Source organism: Microcebus murinus, chromosome 5, assembly GCF_040939455.1.
Source record: "Microcebus murinus isolate Inina chromosome 5, M.murinus_Inina_mat1.0, whole genome shotgun sequence".
NCBI classification, from domain to species: Eukaryota; Metazoa; Chordata; class Mammalia; order Primates; family Cheirogaleidae; genus Microcebus; species Microcebus murinus.
In genome coordinates, this window is record NC_134108.1 from 114,149,198 (window position 1) to 114,162,093 (window position 12,896).

Genomic DNA, 12,896 nt, shown 5'->3' on the forward strand with positions numbered 1-12,896 from the left:
GGGGGCTGGCTGGACAACGCGGTCTGCTGGGCGGGGGGGGGGTTTGGAGGAGCAACTGATGCCCTTTGCACTTTGGGTAGCAAGTGTCTGAGGTGTCTCTGAGCCCTGCGCCATGTCGGGGGTGGGGGTGGGAGGTCGGGGGGGGGGTGGAGGAGCAGGAGGAGGAGGAGGAGGAGGAGGTGGGAAGGGCCGTGGCCTGCAGTCGTGTTCCCGGGGTGGCTTCTTCCACAGGCTGCTTGGCCTGGGCTCCCTGCACCTGGGCCTTTGGAGGACTGGCCCTGTGCTTGCCAACGCTTCCCCTGCAGGGACCCAGAGCTGGGAGGTTGCATCTCTCAGCCCTGGGTCGGGCAGAGCCCCAGCGGGCCATGCCCACAACCTCTCTCAGCACGGGTCCCCCAGAAGGCTCCTTTGGGACCAGGATTCTCTTGCGGGTGACTCTTTAAGGTCTGGCCCCTGGATGGAGGGGCACCAGGAGTAGAGGAGCAGGAAGGGGAAGGGGGTGGCCGTGCGAGGGGACACTTTCAGGCCAAGTCCCAGCTTCAGCCTGATCCTCCTGGGAACCCCGGGGTGTACGTCACACCTCCTGGTTGTCCCGCTCTGAGACAAGGAGCCGGGCTTCGCATTCCCCCAGCAGCCAGTCGTGGGCTGAGGACACCTGGGGCGTTGGGAACTCCCTGGCTTCTCCTTGGCTTAACATCTGGAGCTGCTTGGGAATCGCGCCGCCACACACACCCGAGTGCAGGTGTCTTCTGCACAGACTGCGGGCCTCGCTCTTCTGAATGCCGCTAGCTCGCCACCCACCCACGGGTGAACCTGGTCAGGGTACTTTCTCTCGGGGGCAGACTCTGATCCTGGCGGGCTACCGGTGTCTCTGTTTGCTCGTTTCTTTCTTCCATTTCGGGAAAGGCTTCCTTACTGGGTGTGGAAATCTCCTATGCCTTTCCTCGCCTATTCTGTCAGCTTTAAAATTCTCTTTCAGTTGCCACCCTCACAGATGGATTAGGAAACTCTTTCCGGTGCACTCATTAGTGAAATGACCTCAATGAAGCTGGAATCCAATATCTAATCGCCGATTTTTAGCGAGTCCACACGCCAGGGGGGTCGGGGTCCAATGCAGCCCCGGCCAGGCCCAGGCCCCTTGGACTGGGCCACAGGAGGACACAGAGGAGGGTCCCGGCCCCCACGGTCGCGTTGCCGGCAGTTCTCCAAGGGCTTGGGCGTTTTCCAGAGGTAGGAGATGGAGGGGACTGATTTCTTCAGCGCCCCACTAACCACGCCACCCCACCCATGGGACACATCCCTAGAGAGAGAGAGAGACGCCCCATACACTCGCTCCCCTCCCCCATGCGCTGTGCCCCAGCCCGGGCCCGGGGGAATAGGCGGCAGCCCACCCACAGGGTGGGGGGCGCAGCTGAAAGGGGTTGTCGGGGAGGGCGGCCCCTGCCTGGGGTCAAAGGGCGGGCGACCCGCGCGTGCCCAATCGGCGGCGGCGGCGGCGGCGGCCACGAGCTGGGGGTGGGCCAGGCGAGGAGAGGAAGGGGGCTGGAAGGTCTCCACCTTGGCGAGTCCAGCCGTGGAGGCGCATCTTGTGTGAGTGTGAGTGAGTGAGTGTGAGTGTGAGTGTGTGTGTGTGTGTGTGTGTGTGTGTATAGAGAGACAGCCCCCCACCCCGGCACGCCGCTCCCTGCCCGCCCCGCCCCACCCCGCCTGTCACCCCCGTCCCTCGGAGCCCGCCGGACCCGGCCGGTGAACTCAACAGGCCCGCCCGGTGCGGGTCAGCGCCGGCGCGGGGCCTGGGGCGGGAGGAGGCGGCGGGAAAGCGCAGAGAGGCTCGGCTTCTTGAGCGGGGCAGGGGCGCCCTCCGCCGTCTAGGGCCACACCACCCTGAACGCGCCCGATCTCGTCTGGTCTCGGAAGCTAAGCAGGGTCGGGCCTGGTTAGTACTTGGATGGGAGACCGCCTGGGAATACCGGGTGCCGTAGGCTTCTTTTTTTTTTTTTTTTTTTTTTTGTTTTGCCTCTTGTTCTGTCCCCTCTCTGGGAGCGAGGCGGCGGCCCGGGGCGGGGGTCACCCCCACCCTCAGCGCCCGCCGCGGTGCCTGGCGCCCCAGCCCGCACCGTGGGGCCTCCTCTTGTCCCAAGCCGCGACACCGCCGTCACGCGGCAGCATGCGTGGCTTCTGGACTGTCAGGTCTCAGACCAAAGGTCTGCTCCGTGGGAACCGACACGCTGGAGGAAACCTTGAGAGTCTGAGAGGGGAGGGAGTTCCAGAAGAAGGCCAGGATGTCATTTTGAGGGAGTATGTGACCAGAACTCGTCCCGTTGCTTTTGGGGTTCTATGGGCTTCACGTAGGAATCTTTGGTGGTGGCACCTGATGTTGGGGGATCCGGAGTCACACCCAGACCTGCCCCACAGGCCTCCTTTTACTTTTCTCTTCGGATTCATTATGTTTAAAAAGTGTCTCTTATCTCTATGATTGCATTTTCTTTTCTCTCTCTTTTCAAGCAGATGATGGGAGTCCAAGTATTAAGGTGACATGTGTTGCCCGTGCCCCCCTCCCCCCTGTGTTCTTATTCATTAACCTCTGATGTTGTTCCAGCGTATTGTGGGGGTACCAATGTTAAGGTCGGGTACGTTGCCCTCTCCCAGCCTCCCCCCTCGGGTCAGAGCCTCAAGTGCGCCCATCCCCCAGTCGGTGCGCACCCACCCCATTCCTAATGGAGGTGTATGCCCATCCCCTCCCCCCACCCGCCCGACACCCACCCGATGAAGGTGATTCCTCTGTGTCCACTTGGGTGTCCGTCGGTTCGTACCCATTTGCTGGTGAGCGCGAGCACGTGGTGCTCGTGTGTCCATTCTTGGGCTACCTGGCTTACTGGAACGGGTTCCAGCTCTGGCCAGGAGAACCACGAGAGGTGCCCTCTCACCGCTGCTCCTCCTAGCTGAATAGCACTCCGTGGTGTCCACGCGCCACATTTCATTTACGCACTCGTGGGTCGATGGGCACTCGGGTCGCTTCCAGGTCTTTGCGATTGTGACTTGTGCCCTGACTCTAACCCTAACCCTTACCCAGCCCCGTCTCCTCCTCGGCCCCTGCCTGACTGACTCCTTCCCGCCCGGCCTGTCACCTGTCACCGTCCTCTGCCCCTGCCTGACACGCTCCTCCCCGCCCGGGCCGTCACCGTCCTCGGCCCCTGCCTGACGGGGCTCCTCCGTCGCCTGGGCCTTCCAAGGGCTTGGTGTGGACGCTGGTTCCAGGACGCCCTCCCAGGAACCCGGTAGCAGGGCGGCCGCAGCGTCTCGCGCCACCCAACCGTCCGCCGGCCGGCGGCCGTCGCTAAGTGGCCTGCGGGGGACGTGCCCCCACTGTGGGGCGGGCGCCCAGCCTGGTGTCTTCTCTGAGGCCCCGTGGCTGCTTTTCCCCCCCCCGCAAGGGGAGAGCCGCGGAGGTGGGGACCGCCTCCTCGTGGGGACGTACACCCAGCTCTCCACGTCGGATTCCGGGGCTCTCTGTCCTGCCAGAAGGCCCAGCTGGCCTGCGGGTCCTTAGAGTGGCAAAAACATCCGAAAACTGAGATTGAGGGTCCGGTGGTTGTCTGCACTTTTGTGCTGGGCACCCCAGGGAGGCCCGGGGGCTGGCTGGACAACGCGGTCTGCTGGGCGGGGGGGGGTTTGGAGGAGCAACTGATGCCCTTTGCACTTTGGGTAGCAAGTGTCTGAGGTGTCTCTGAGCCCTGCGCCATGTCGGGGGTGGGGGTGGGAGGTCGGGGGGGGGTGGAGGAGCAGGAGGAGGAGGAGGAGGAGGAGGTGGGAAGGGCCGTGGCCTGCAGTCGTGTTCCCGGGGTGGCTTCTTCCACAGGCTGCTTGGCCTGGGCTCCCTGCACCTGGGCCTTTGGAGGACTGGCCCTGTGCTTGCCAACGCTTCCCCTGCAGGGACCCAGAGCTGGGAGGTTGCATCTCTCAGCCCTGGGTCGGGCAGAGCCCCAGCGGGCCATGCCCACAACCTCTCTCAGCACGGGTCCCCCAGAAGGCTCCTTTGGGACCAGGATTCTCTTGCGGGTGACTCTTTAAGGTCTGGCCCCTGGATGGAGGGGCACCAGGAGTAGAGGAGCAGGAAGGGGAAGGGGGTGGCCGTGCGAGGGGACACTTTCAGGCCAAGTCCCAGCTTCAGCCTGATCCTCCTGGGAACCCCGGGGTGTACGTCACACCTCCTGGTTGTCCCGCTCTGAGACAAGGAGCCGGGCTTCGCATTCCCCCAGCAGCCAGTCGTGGGCTGAGGACACCTGGGGCGTTGGGAACTCCCTGGCTTCTCCTTGGCTTAACATCTGGAGCTGCTTGGGAATCGCGCCGCCACACACACCCGAGTGCAGGTGTCTTCTGCACAGACTGTGGGCCTCGCTCTTCTGAATGCCGCTAGCTCGCCACCCACCCACGGGTGAACCTGGTCAGGGTACTTTCTCTCGGGGGCAGACTCTGATCCTGGCGGGCTACCGGTGTCTCTGTTTGCTCGTTTCTTTCTTCCATTTCGGGAAAGGCTTCCTTACTGTGCCTTTCCTCGCCTATTCTGTCAGCTTTAAAATTCTCTTTCAGTTGCCACCCTCACAGATGGATTAGGAAACTCTTTCCGGTGCACTCATTAGTGAAATGACCTCAATGAAGCTGGAATCCAATATCTAATCGCCGATTTTTAGCGAGTCCACACGCCAGGGGGGTCGGGGTCCAATGCAGCCCCGGCCAGGCCCAGGCCCCTTGGACTGGGCCACAGGAGGACACAGAGGAGGGTCCCGGCCCCCACGGTCGCGTTGCCGGCAGTTCTCCAAGGGCTTGGGCGTTTTCCAGAGGTAGGAGATGGAGGGGACTGATTTCTTCAGCGCCCCACTAACCACGCCACCCCACCCATGGGACACATCCCTAGAGAGAGAGAGAGACGCCCCATACACTCGCTCCCCTCCCCCATGCGCTGTGCCCCAGCCCGGGCCCGGGGGAATAGGCGGCAGCCCACCCACAGGGTGGGGGGCGCAGCTGAAAGGGGTTGTCGGGGAGGGCGGCCCCTGCCTGGGGTCAAAGGGCGGGCGACCCGCGCGTGCGCAATCGGCGGGCGGCGGCGGGGGCGGCCACGAGCTGGGGGTGGGCCAGGCGAGGAGAGGAAGGGGGCTGGAAGGTCTCCACCTTGGCGAGTCCAGCCGTGGAGGCGCATCTTGTGTGAGTGTGAGTGAGTGAGTGTGAGTGTGAGTGTGTGTGTGTGTGTGTGTGTGTGTATAGAGAGACAGCCCCCCACCCCGGCCCGCCGCTCCCTGCCCGCCCCGCCCCACCCCGCCTGTCACCCCCGTCCCTCGGAGCCCGCCGGACCCGGCCGGTGAACTCAACAGGCCCGCCCGGTGCGGGTCAGCGCCGGCGCGGGGCCTGGGGCGGGAGGAGGCGGCGGGAAAGCGCAGAGAGGCTCGGCTTCTTGAGCGGGGCAGGGGCGCCCTCCGCCGTCTAGGGCCACACCACCCTGAACGCGCCCGATCTCGTCTGGTCTCAGAAGCTAAGCAGGGTCGGGCCTGGTTAGTACTTGGATGGGAGACCGCCTGGGAATACCGGGTGCCGTAGGCTTCTTCTTTTTTTTTTTTTTTTTTTTGTTTTGCCTCTTGTTCTGTCCCCTCTCTGGGAGCGAGGCGGCGGCCCGGGGCGGGGGTCACCCCCACCCTCAGCGCCCGCCGCGGTGCCTGGCGCCCCAGCCCGCACCGTGGGGCCTCCTCTTGTCCCAAGCCGCGACACCGCCGTCACGCGGCAGCATGCGTGGCTTCTGGACTGTCAGGTCTCAGACCAAAGGTCTGCTCCGTGGGAACCGACACGCTGGAGGAAACCTTGAGAGTCTGAGAGGGGAGGGAGTTCCAGAAGAAGGCCAGGATGTCATTTTGAGGGAGTATGTGACCAGAACTCGTCCCGTTGCTTTTGGGGTTCTATGGGCTACACGTAGGAATCTTTGGTGGTGGCACCTGATGTTGGGGGATCCGGAGTCACACCCAGACCTGCCCCACAGGCCTCCTTTTACTTTTCTCTTCGGATTCATTATGTTTAAAAAGTGTCTCTTATCTCTATGATTGCATTTTCTTTTCTCTCTCTTTTCAAGCAGATGATGGGAGTCCAAGTATTAAGGTGACATGTGTTGCCCGTGCCCCCCTCCCCCCTGTGTTCTTATTCATTAACCTCTGATGTTGTTCCAGCGTATTGTGGGGGTACCAATGTTAAGGTCGGGTACGTTGCCCTCTCCCAGCCTCCCCCCTCGGGTCAGAGCCTCAAGTGCGCCCATCCCCCAGTCGGTGCGCACCCACCCCATTCCTAATGGAGGTGTATGCCCATCCCCTCCCCCCACCCGCCCGACACCCACCCGATGAAGGTGATTCCTCTGTGTCCACTTGGGTGTCCGTCGGTTCGTACCCATTTGCTGGTGAGCGCGAGCACGTGGTGCTCGTGTGTCCATTCTTGGGCTACCTGGCTTACTGGAACGGGTTCCAGCTCTGGCCAGGAGAACCACGAGAGGTGCCCTCTCACCGCTGCTCCTCCTAGCTGAATAGCACTCCGTGGTGTCCACGCGCCACATTTCATTTACGCACTCGTGGGTCGATGGGCACTCGGGTCGCTTCCAGGTCTTTGCGATTGTGACTTGTGCCCTGACTCTAACCCTAACCCTTACCCAGCCCCGTCTCCTCCTCGGCCCCTGCCTGACTGACTCCTTCCCGCCCGGCCTGTCACCTGTCACCGTCCTCTGCCCCTGCCTGACACGCTCCTCCCCGCCCGGGCCGTCACCGTCCTCGGCCCCTGCCTGACGGGGCTCCTCCGTCGCCTGGGCCTTCCAAGGGCTTGGTGTGGACGCTGGTTCCAGGACGCCCTCCCAGGAACCCGGTAGCAGGGCGGCCGCAGCGTCTCGCGCCACCCAACCGTCCGCCGGCCGGCGGCCGTCGCTAAGTGGCCTGCGGGGGACGTGCCCCCACTGTGGGGCGGGCGCCCAGCCTGGTGTCTTCTCTGAGGCCCCGTGGCTGCTTTTCCCCCCCCGCAAGGGGAGAGCCGCGGAGGTGGGGACCGCCTCCTCGTGGGGACGTACACCCAGCTCTCCACGTCGGATTCCGGGGCTCTCTGTCCTGCCAGAAGGCCCAGCTGGCCTGCGGGTCCTTAGAGTGGCAAAAACATCCGAAAACTGAGATTGAGGGTCCGGTGGTTGTCTGCACTTTTGTGCTGGGCACCCCAGGGAGGCCCGGGGGCTGGCTGGACAACGCGGTCTGCTGGGCGGGGGGGGGGTTTGGAGGAGCAACTGATGCCCTTTGCACTTTGGGTAGCAAGTGTCTGAGGTGTCTCTGAGCCCTGCGCCATGTCGGGGGTGGGGGTGGGAGGTCGGGGGGGGGGGTGGAGGAGCAGGAGGAGGAGGAGGAGGAGGAGGTGGGAAGGGCCGTGGCCTGCAGTCGTGTTCCCGGGGTGGCTTCTTCCACAGGCTGCTTGGCCTGGGCTCCCTGCACCTGGGCCTTTGGAGGACTGGCCCTGTGCTTGCCAACGCTTCCCCTGCAGGGACCCAGAGCTGGGGGGTTGCATCTCTCAGCCCTGGGTCGGGCAGAGCCCCAGCGGGCCATGCCCACAACCTCTCTCAGCACGGGTCCCCCAGAAGGCTCCTTTGGGACCAGGATTCTCTTGCGGGTGACTCTTTAAGGTCTGGCCCCTGGATGGAGGGGCACCAGGAGTAGAGGAGCAGGAAGGGGAAGGGGGTGGCCGTGCGAGGGGACACTTTCAGGCCAAGTCCCAGCTTCAGCCTGATCCTCCTGGGAACCCCGGGGTGTACGTCACACCTCCTGGTTGTCCCGCTCTGAGACAAGGAGCCGGGCTTCGCATTCCCCCAGCAGCCAGTCGTGGGCTGAGGACACCTGGGGCGTTGGGAACTCCCTGGCTTCTCCTTGGCTTAACATCTGGAGCTGCTTGGGAATCGCGCCGCCACACACACCCGAGTGCAGGTGTCTTCTGCACAGACTGCGGGCCTCGCTCTTCTGAATGCCGCTAGCTCGCCACCCACCCACGGGTGAACCTGGTCAGGGTACTTTCTCTCGGGGGCAGACTCTGATCCTGGCGGGCTACCGGTGTCTCTGTTTGCTCGTTTCTTTCTTCCATTTCGGGAAAGGCTTCCTTACTGGGTGTGGAAATCTCCTATGCCTTTCCTCGCCTATTCTGTCAGCTTTAAAATTCTCTTTCAGTTGCCACCCTCACAGATGGATTAGGAAACTCTTTCCGGTGCACTCATTAGTGAAATGACCTCAATGAAGCTGGAATCCAATATCTAATCGCCGATTTTTAGCGAGTCCACACGCCAGGGGGGTCGGGGTCCAATGCAGCCCCGGCCAGGCCCAGGCCCCTTGGACTGGGCCACAGGAGGACACAGAGGAGGGTCCCGGCCCCCACGGTCGCGTTGCCGGCAGTTCTCCAAGGGCTTGGGCGTTTTCCAGAGGTAGGAGATGGAGGGGACTGATTTCTTCAGCGCCCCACTAACCACGCCACCCCACCCATGGGACACATCCCTAGAGAGAGAGAGAGACGCCCCATACACTCGCTCCCCTCCCCCATGCGCTGTGCCCCAGCCCGGGCCCGGGGGAATAGGCGGCAGCCCACCCACAGGGTGGGGGGCGCAGCTGAAAGGGGTTGTCGGGGAGGGCGGCCCCTGCCTGGGGTCAAAGGGCGGGCGACCCGAGCGTGCGCAATCGGCGGCGGCGGCGGGGGCGGCCACGAGCTGGGGGTGGGCCAGGCGAGGAGAGGAAGGGGGCTGGAAGGTCTCCACCTTGGCGAGTCCAGCCGTGGAGGCGCATCTTGTGTGAGTGTGAGTGAGTGAGTGTGAGTGTGAGTGTGTGTGTGTGTGTGTGTGTGTGTATAGAGAGACAGCCCCCCACCCCGGCCCGCCGCTCCCTGCCCGCCCCGCCCCACCCCGCCTGTCACCCCCGTCCCTCGGAGCCCGCCGGACCCGGCCGGTGAACTCAACAGGCCCGCCCGGTGCGGGTCAGCGCTGGCGCGGGGCCTGGGGCGGGAGGAGGCGGCGGGAAAGCGCAGAGAGGCTCGGCTTCTTGAGCGGGGCAGGGGCGCCCTCCGCCGTCTAGGGCCACACCACCCTGAACGCGCCCGATCTCGTCTGGTCTCGGAAGCTAAGCAGGGTCGGGCCTGGTTAGTACTTGGATGGGAGACCGCCTGGGAATACCGGGTGCCGTAGGCTTCTTTTTTTTTTTTTTTTTTTTTTTGTTTTGCCTCTTGTTCTGTCCCCTCTCTGGGAGCGAGGCGGCGGCCCGGGGCGGGGGTCACCCCCACCCTCAGCGCCCGCCGCGGTGCCTGGCGCCCCAGCCCGCACCGTGGGGCCTCCTCTTGTCCCAAGCCGCGACACCGCCGTCACGCGGCAGCATGCGTGGCTTCTGGACTGTCAGGTCTCAGACCAAAGGTCTGCTCCGTGGGAACCGACACGCTGGAGGAAACCTTGAGAGTCTGAGAGGGGAGGGAGTTCCAGAAGAAGGCCAGGATGTCATTTTGAGGGAGTATGTGACCAGAACTCGTCCCGTTGCTTTTGGGGTTCTATGGGCTACACGTAGGAATCTTTGGTGGTGGCACCTGATGTTGGGGGATCCGGAGTCACACCCAGACCTGCCCCACAGGCCTCCTTTTACTTTTCTCTTCGGATTCATTATGTTTAAAAAGTGTCTCTTATCTCTATGATTGCATTTTCTTTTCTCTCTCTTTTCAAGCAGATGATGGGAGTCCAAGTATTAAGGTGACATGTGTTGCCCGTGCCCCCCTCCCCCCTGTGTTCTTATTCATTAACCTCTGATGTTGTTCCAGCGTATTGTGGGGGTACCAATGTTAAGGTCGGGTACGTTGCCCTCTCCCAGCCTCCCCCCTCGGGTCAGAGCCTCAAGTGCGCCCATCCCCCAGTCGGTGCGCACCCACCCCATTCCTAATGGAGGTGTATGCCCATCCCCTCCCCCCACCCGCCCGACACCCACCCGATGAAGGTGATTCCTCTGTGTCCACTTGGGTGTCCGTCGGTTCGTACCCATTTGCTGGTGAGCGCGAGCACGTGGTGCTCGTGTGTCCATTCTTGGGCTACCTGGCTTACTGGAACGGGTTCCAGCTCTGGCCAGGAGAACCACGAGAGGTGCCCTCTCACCGCTGCTCCTCCTAGCTGAATAGCACTCCGTGGTGTCCACGCGCCACATTTCATTTACGCACTCGTGGGTCGATGGGCACTCGGGTCGCTTCCAGGTCTTTGCGATTGTGACTTGTGCCCTGACTCTAACCCTAACCCTTACCCAGCCCCGTCTCCTCCTCGGCCCCTGCCTGACTGACTCCTTCCCGCCCGGCCTGTCACCTGTCACCGTCCTCTGCCCCTGCCTGACACGCTCCTCCCCGCCCGGGCCGTCACCGTCCTCGGCCCCTGCCTGACGGGGCTCCTCCGTCGCCTGGGCCTTCCAAGGGCTTGGTGTGGACGCTGGTTCCAGGACGCCCTCCCAGGAACCCGGTAGCAGGGCGGCCGCAGCGTCTCGCGCCACCCAACCGTCCGCCGGCCGGCGGCCGTCGCTAAGTGGCCTGCGGGGGACGTGCCCCCACTGTGGGGCGGGCGCCCAGCCTGGTGTCTTCTCTGAGGCCCCGTGGCTGCTTTTCCCCCCCCGCAAGGGGAGAGCCGCGGAGGTGGGGACCGCCTCCTCGTGGGGACGTACACCCAGCTCTCCACGTCGGATTCCGGGGCTCTCTGTCCTGCCAGAAGGCCCAGCTGGCCTGCGGGTCCTTAGAGTGGCAAAAACATCCGAAAACTGAGATTGAGGGTCCGGTGGTTGTCTGCACTTTTGTGCTGGGCACCCCAGGGAGGCCCGGGGGCTGGCTGGACAACGCGGTCTGCTGGGCGGGGGGGGGGTTTGGAGGAGCAACTGATGCCCTTTGCACTTTGGGTAGCAAGTGTCTGAGGTGTCTCTGAGCCCTGCGCCATGTCGGGGGTGGGGGTGGGAGGTCGGGGGGGGGGTGGAGGAGCAGGAGGAGGAGGAGGAGGAGGAGGTGGGAAGGGCCGTGGCCTGCAGTCGTGTTCCCGGGGTGGCTTCTTCCACAGGCTGCTTGGCCTGGGCTCCCTGCACCTGGGCCTTTGGAGGACTGGCCCTGTGCTTGCCAACGCTTCCCCTGCAGGGACCCAGAGCTGGGGGGTTGCATCTCTCAGCCCTGGGTCGGGCAGAGCCCCAGCGGGCCATGCCCACAACCTCTCTCAGCACGGGTCCCCCAGAAGGCTCCTTTGGGACCAGGATTCTCTTGCGGGTGACTCTTTAAGGTCTGGCCCCTGGATGGAGGGGCACCAGGAGTAGAGGAGCAGGAAGGGGAAGGGGGTGGCCGTGCGAGGGGACACTTTCAGGCCAAGTCCCAGCTTCAGCCTGATCCTCCTGGGAACCCCGGGGTGTACGTCACACCTCCTGGTTGTCCCGCTCTGAGACAAGGAGCCGGGCTTCGCATTCCCCCAGCAGCCAGTCGTGGGCTGAGGACACCTGGGGCGTTGGGAACTCCCTGGCTTCTCCTTGGCTTAACATCTGGAGCTGCTTGGGAATCGCGCCGCCACACACACCCGAGTGCAGGTGTCTTCTGCACAGACTGCGGGCCTCGCTCTTCTGAATGCCGCTAGCTCGCCACCCACCCACGGGTGAACCTGGTCAGGGTACTTTCTCTCGGGGGCAGACTCTGATCCTGGCGGGCTACCGGTGTCTCTGTTTGCTCGTTTCTTTCTTCCATTTCGGGAAAGGCTTCCTTACTGGGTGTGGAAATCTCCTATGCCTTTCCTCGCCTATTCTGTCAGCTTTAAAATTCTCTTTCAGTTGCCACCCTCACAGATGGATTAGGAAACTCTTTCCGGTGCACTCATTAGTGAAATGACCTCAATGAAGCTGGAATCCAATATCTAATCGCCGATTTTTAGCGAGTCCACACGCCAGGGGGGTCGGGGTCCAATGCAGCCCCGGCCAGGCCCAGGCCCCTTGGACTGGGCCACAGGAGGACACAGAGGAGGGTCCCGGCCCCCACGGTCGCGTTGCCGGCAGTTCTCCAAGGGCTTGGGCGTTTTCCAGAGGTAGGAGATGGAGGGGACTGATTTCTTCAGCGCCCCACTAACCACGCCACCCCACCCATGGGACACATCCCTAGAGAGAGAGAGAGACGCCCCATACACTCGCTCCCCTCCCCCATGCGCTGTGCCCCAGCCCGGGCCCGGGGGAATAGGCGGCAGCCCACCCACAGGGTGGGGGGCGCAGCTGAAAGGGGTTGTCGGGGAGGGCGGCCCCTGCCTGGGGTCAAAGGGCGGGCGACCCGCGCGTGCGCAATCGGCGGGCGGCGGCGGGGGCGGCCACGAGCTGGGGGTGGGCCAGGCGAGGAGAGGAAGGGGGCTGGAAGGTCTCCACCTTGGCGAGTCCAGCCGTGGAGGCGCATCTTGTGTGAGTGTGAGTGAGTGAGTGTGAGTGTGAGTGTGTGTGTGTGTGTGTGTGTGTGTATAGAGAGACAGCCCCCCACCCCGGCCCGCCGCTCCCTGCCCGCCCCGCCCCACCCCGCCTGTCACCCCCGTCCCTCGGAGCCCGCCGGACCCGGCCGGTGAACTCAACAGGCCCGCCCGGTGCGGGTCAGCGCCGGCGCGGGGCCTGGGGCGGGAGGAGGCGGCGGGAAAGCGCAGAGAGGCTCGGCTTCTTGAGCGGGGCAGGGGCGCCCTCCGCCGTCTAGGGCCACACCACCCTGAACGCGCCCGATCTCGTCTGGTCTCAGAAGCTAAGCAGGGTCGGGCCTGGTTAGTACTTGGATGGGAGACCGCCTGGGAATACCGGGTGCCGTAGGCTTCTTCTTTTTTTCTTTTTTTTTTTTGTTTTGCCTCTTGTTCTGTC

General features: G+C 63.8%; 4 non-coding genes across 4 annotated transcripts; all 4 read left to right on the forward strand.

Moving 5' to 3' along the window:
* The first annotated feature begins 1,866 nt into the window (after positions 1-1,866).
* Positions 1,867-1,985, forward strand: LOC142871337 (5S ribosomal RNA). The gene has a single exon (XR_012919580.1). It is a non-coding gene; the product is annotated as a 5S ribosomal RNA (ribosomal RNA).
* A 3,491-nt stretch (positions 1,986-5,476) lies between these two features.
* Positions 5,477-5,595, forward strand: LOC142871045 (5S ribosomal RNA). The gene has a single exon (XR_012919391.1). It is a non-coding gene; the product is annotated as a 5S ribosomal RNA (ribosomal RNA).
* A 3,509-nt stretch (positions 5,596-9,104) lies between these two features.
* On the forward strand, positions 9,105-9,223 carry LOC142871338 (5S ribosomal RNA). Its single transcript, XR_012919581.1, has one exon. It is a non-coding gene; the product is annotated as a 5S ribosomal RNA (ribosomal RNA).
* Positions 9,224-12,732: 3,509 nt separating this feature from the next.
* On the forward strand, positions 12,733-12,851 carry LOC142871046 (5S ribosomal RNA). Its single transcript, XR_012919392.1, has one exon. It is a non-coding gene; the product is annotated as a 5S ribosomal RNA (ribosomal RNA).
* Positions 12,852-12,896: the final 45 nt, after the last annotated feature.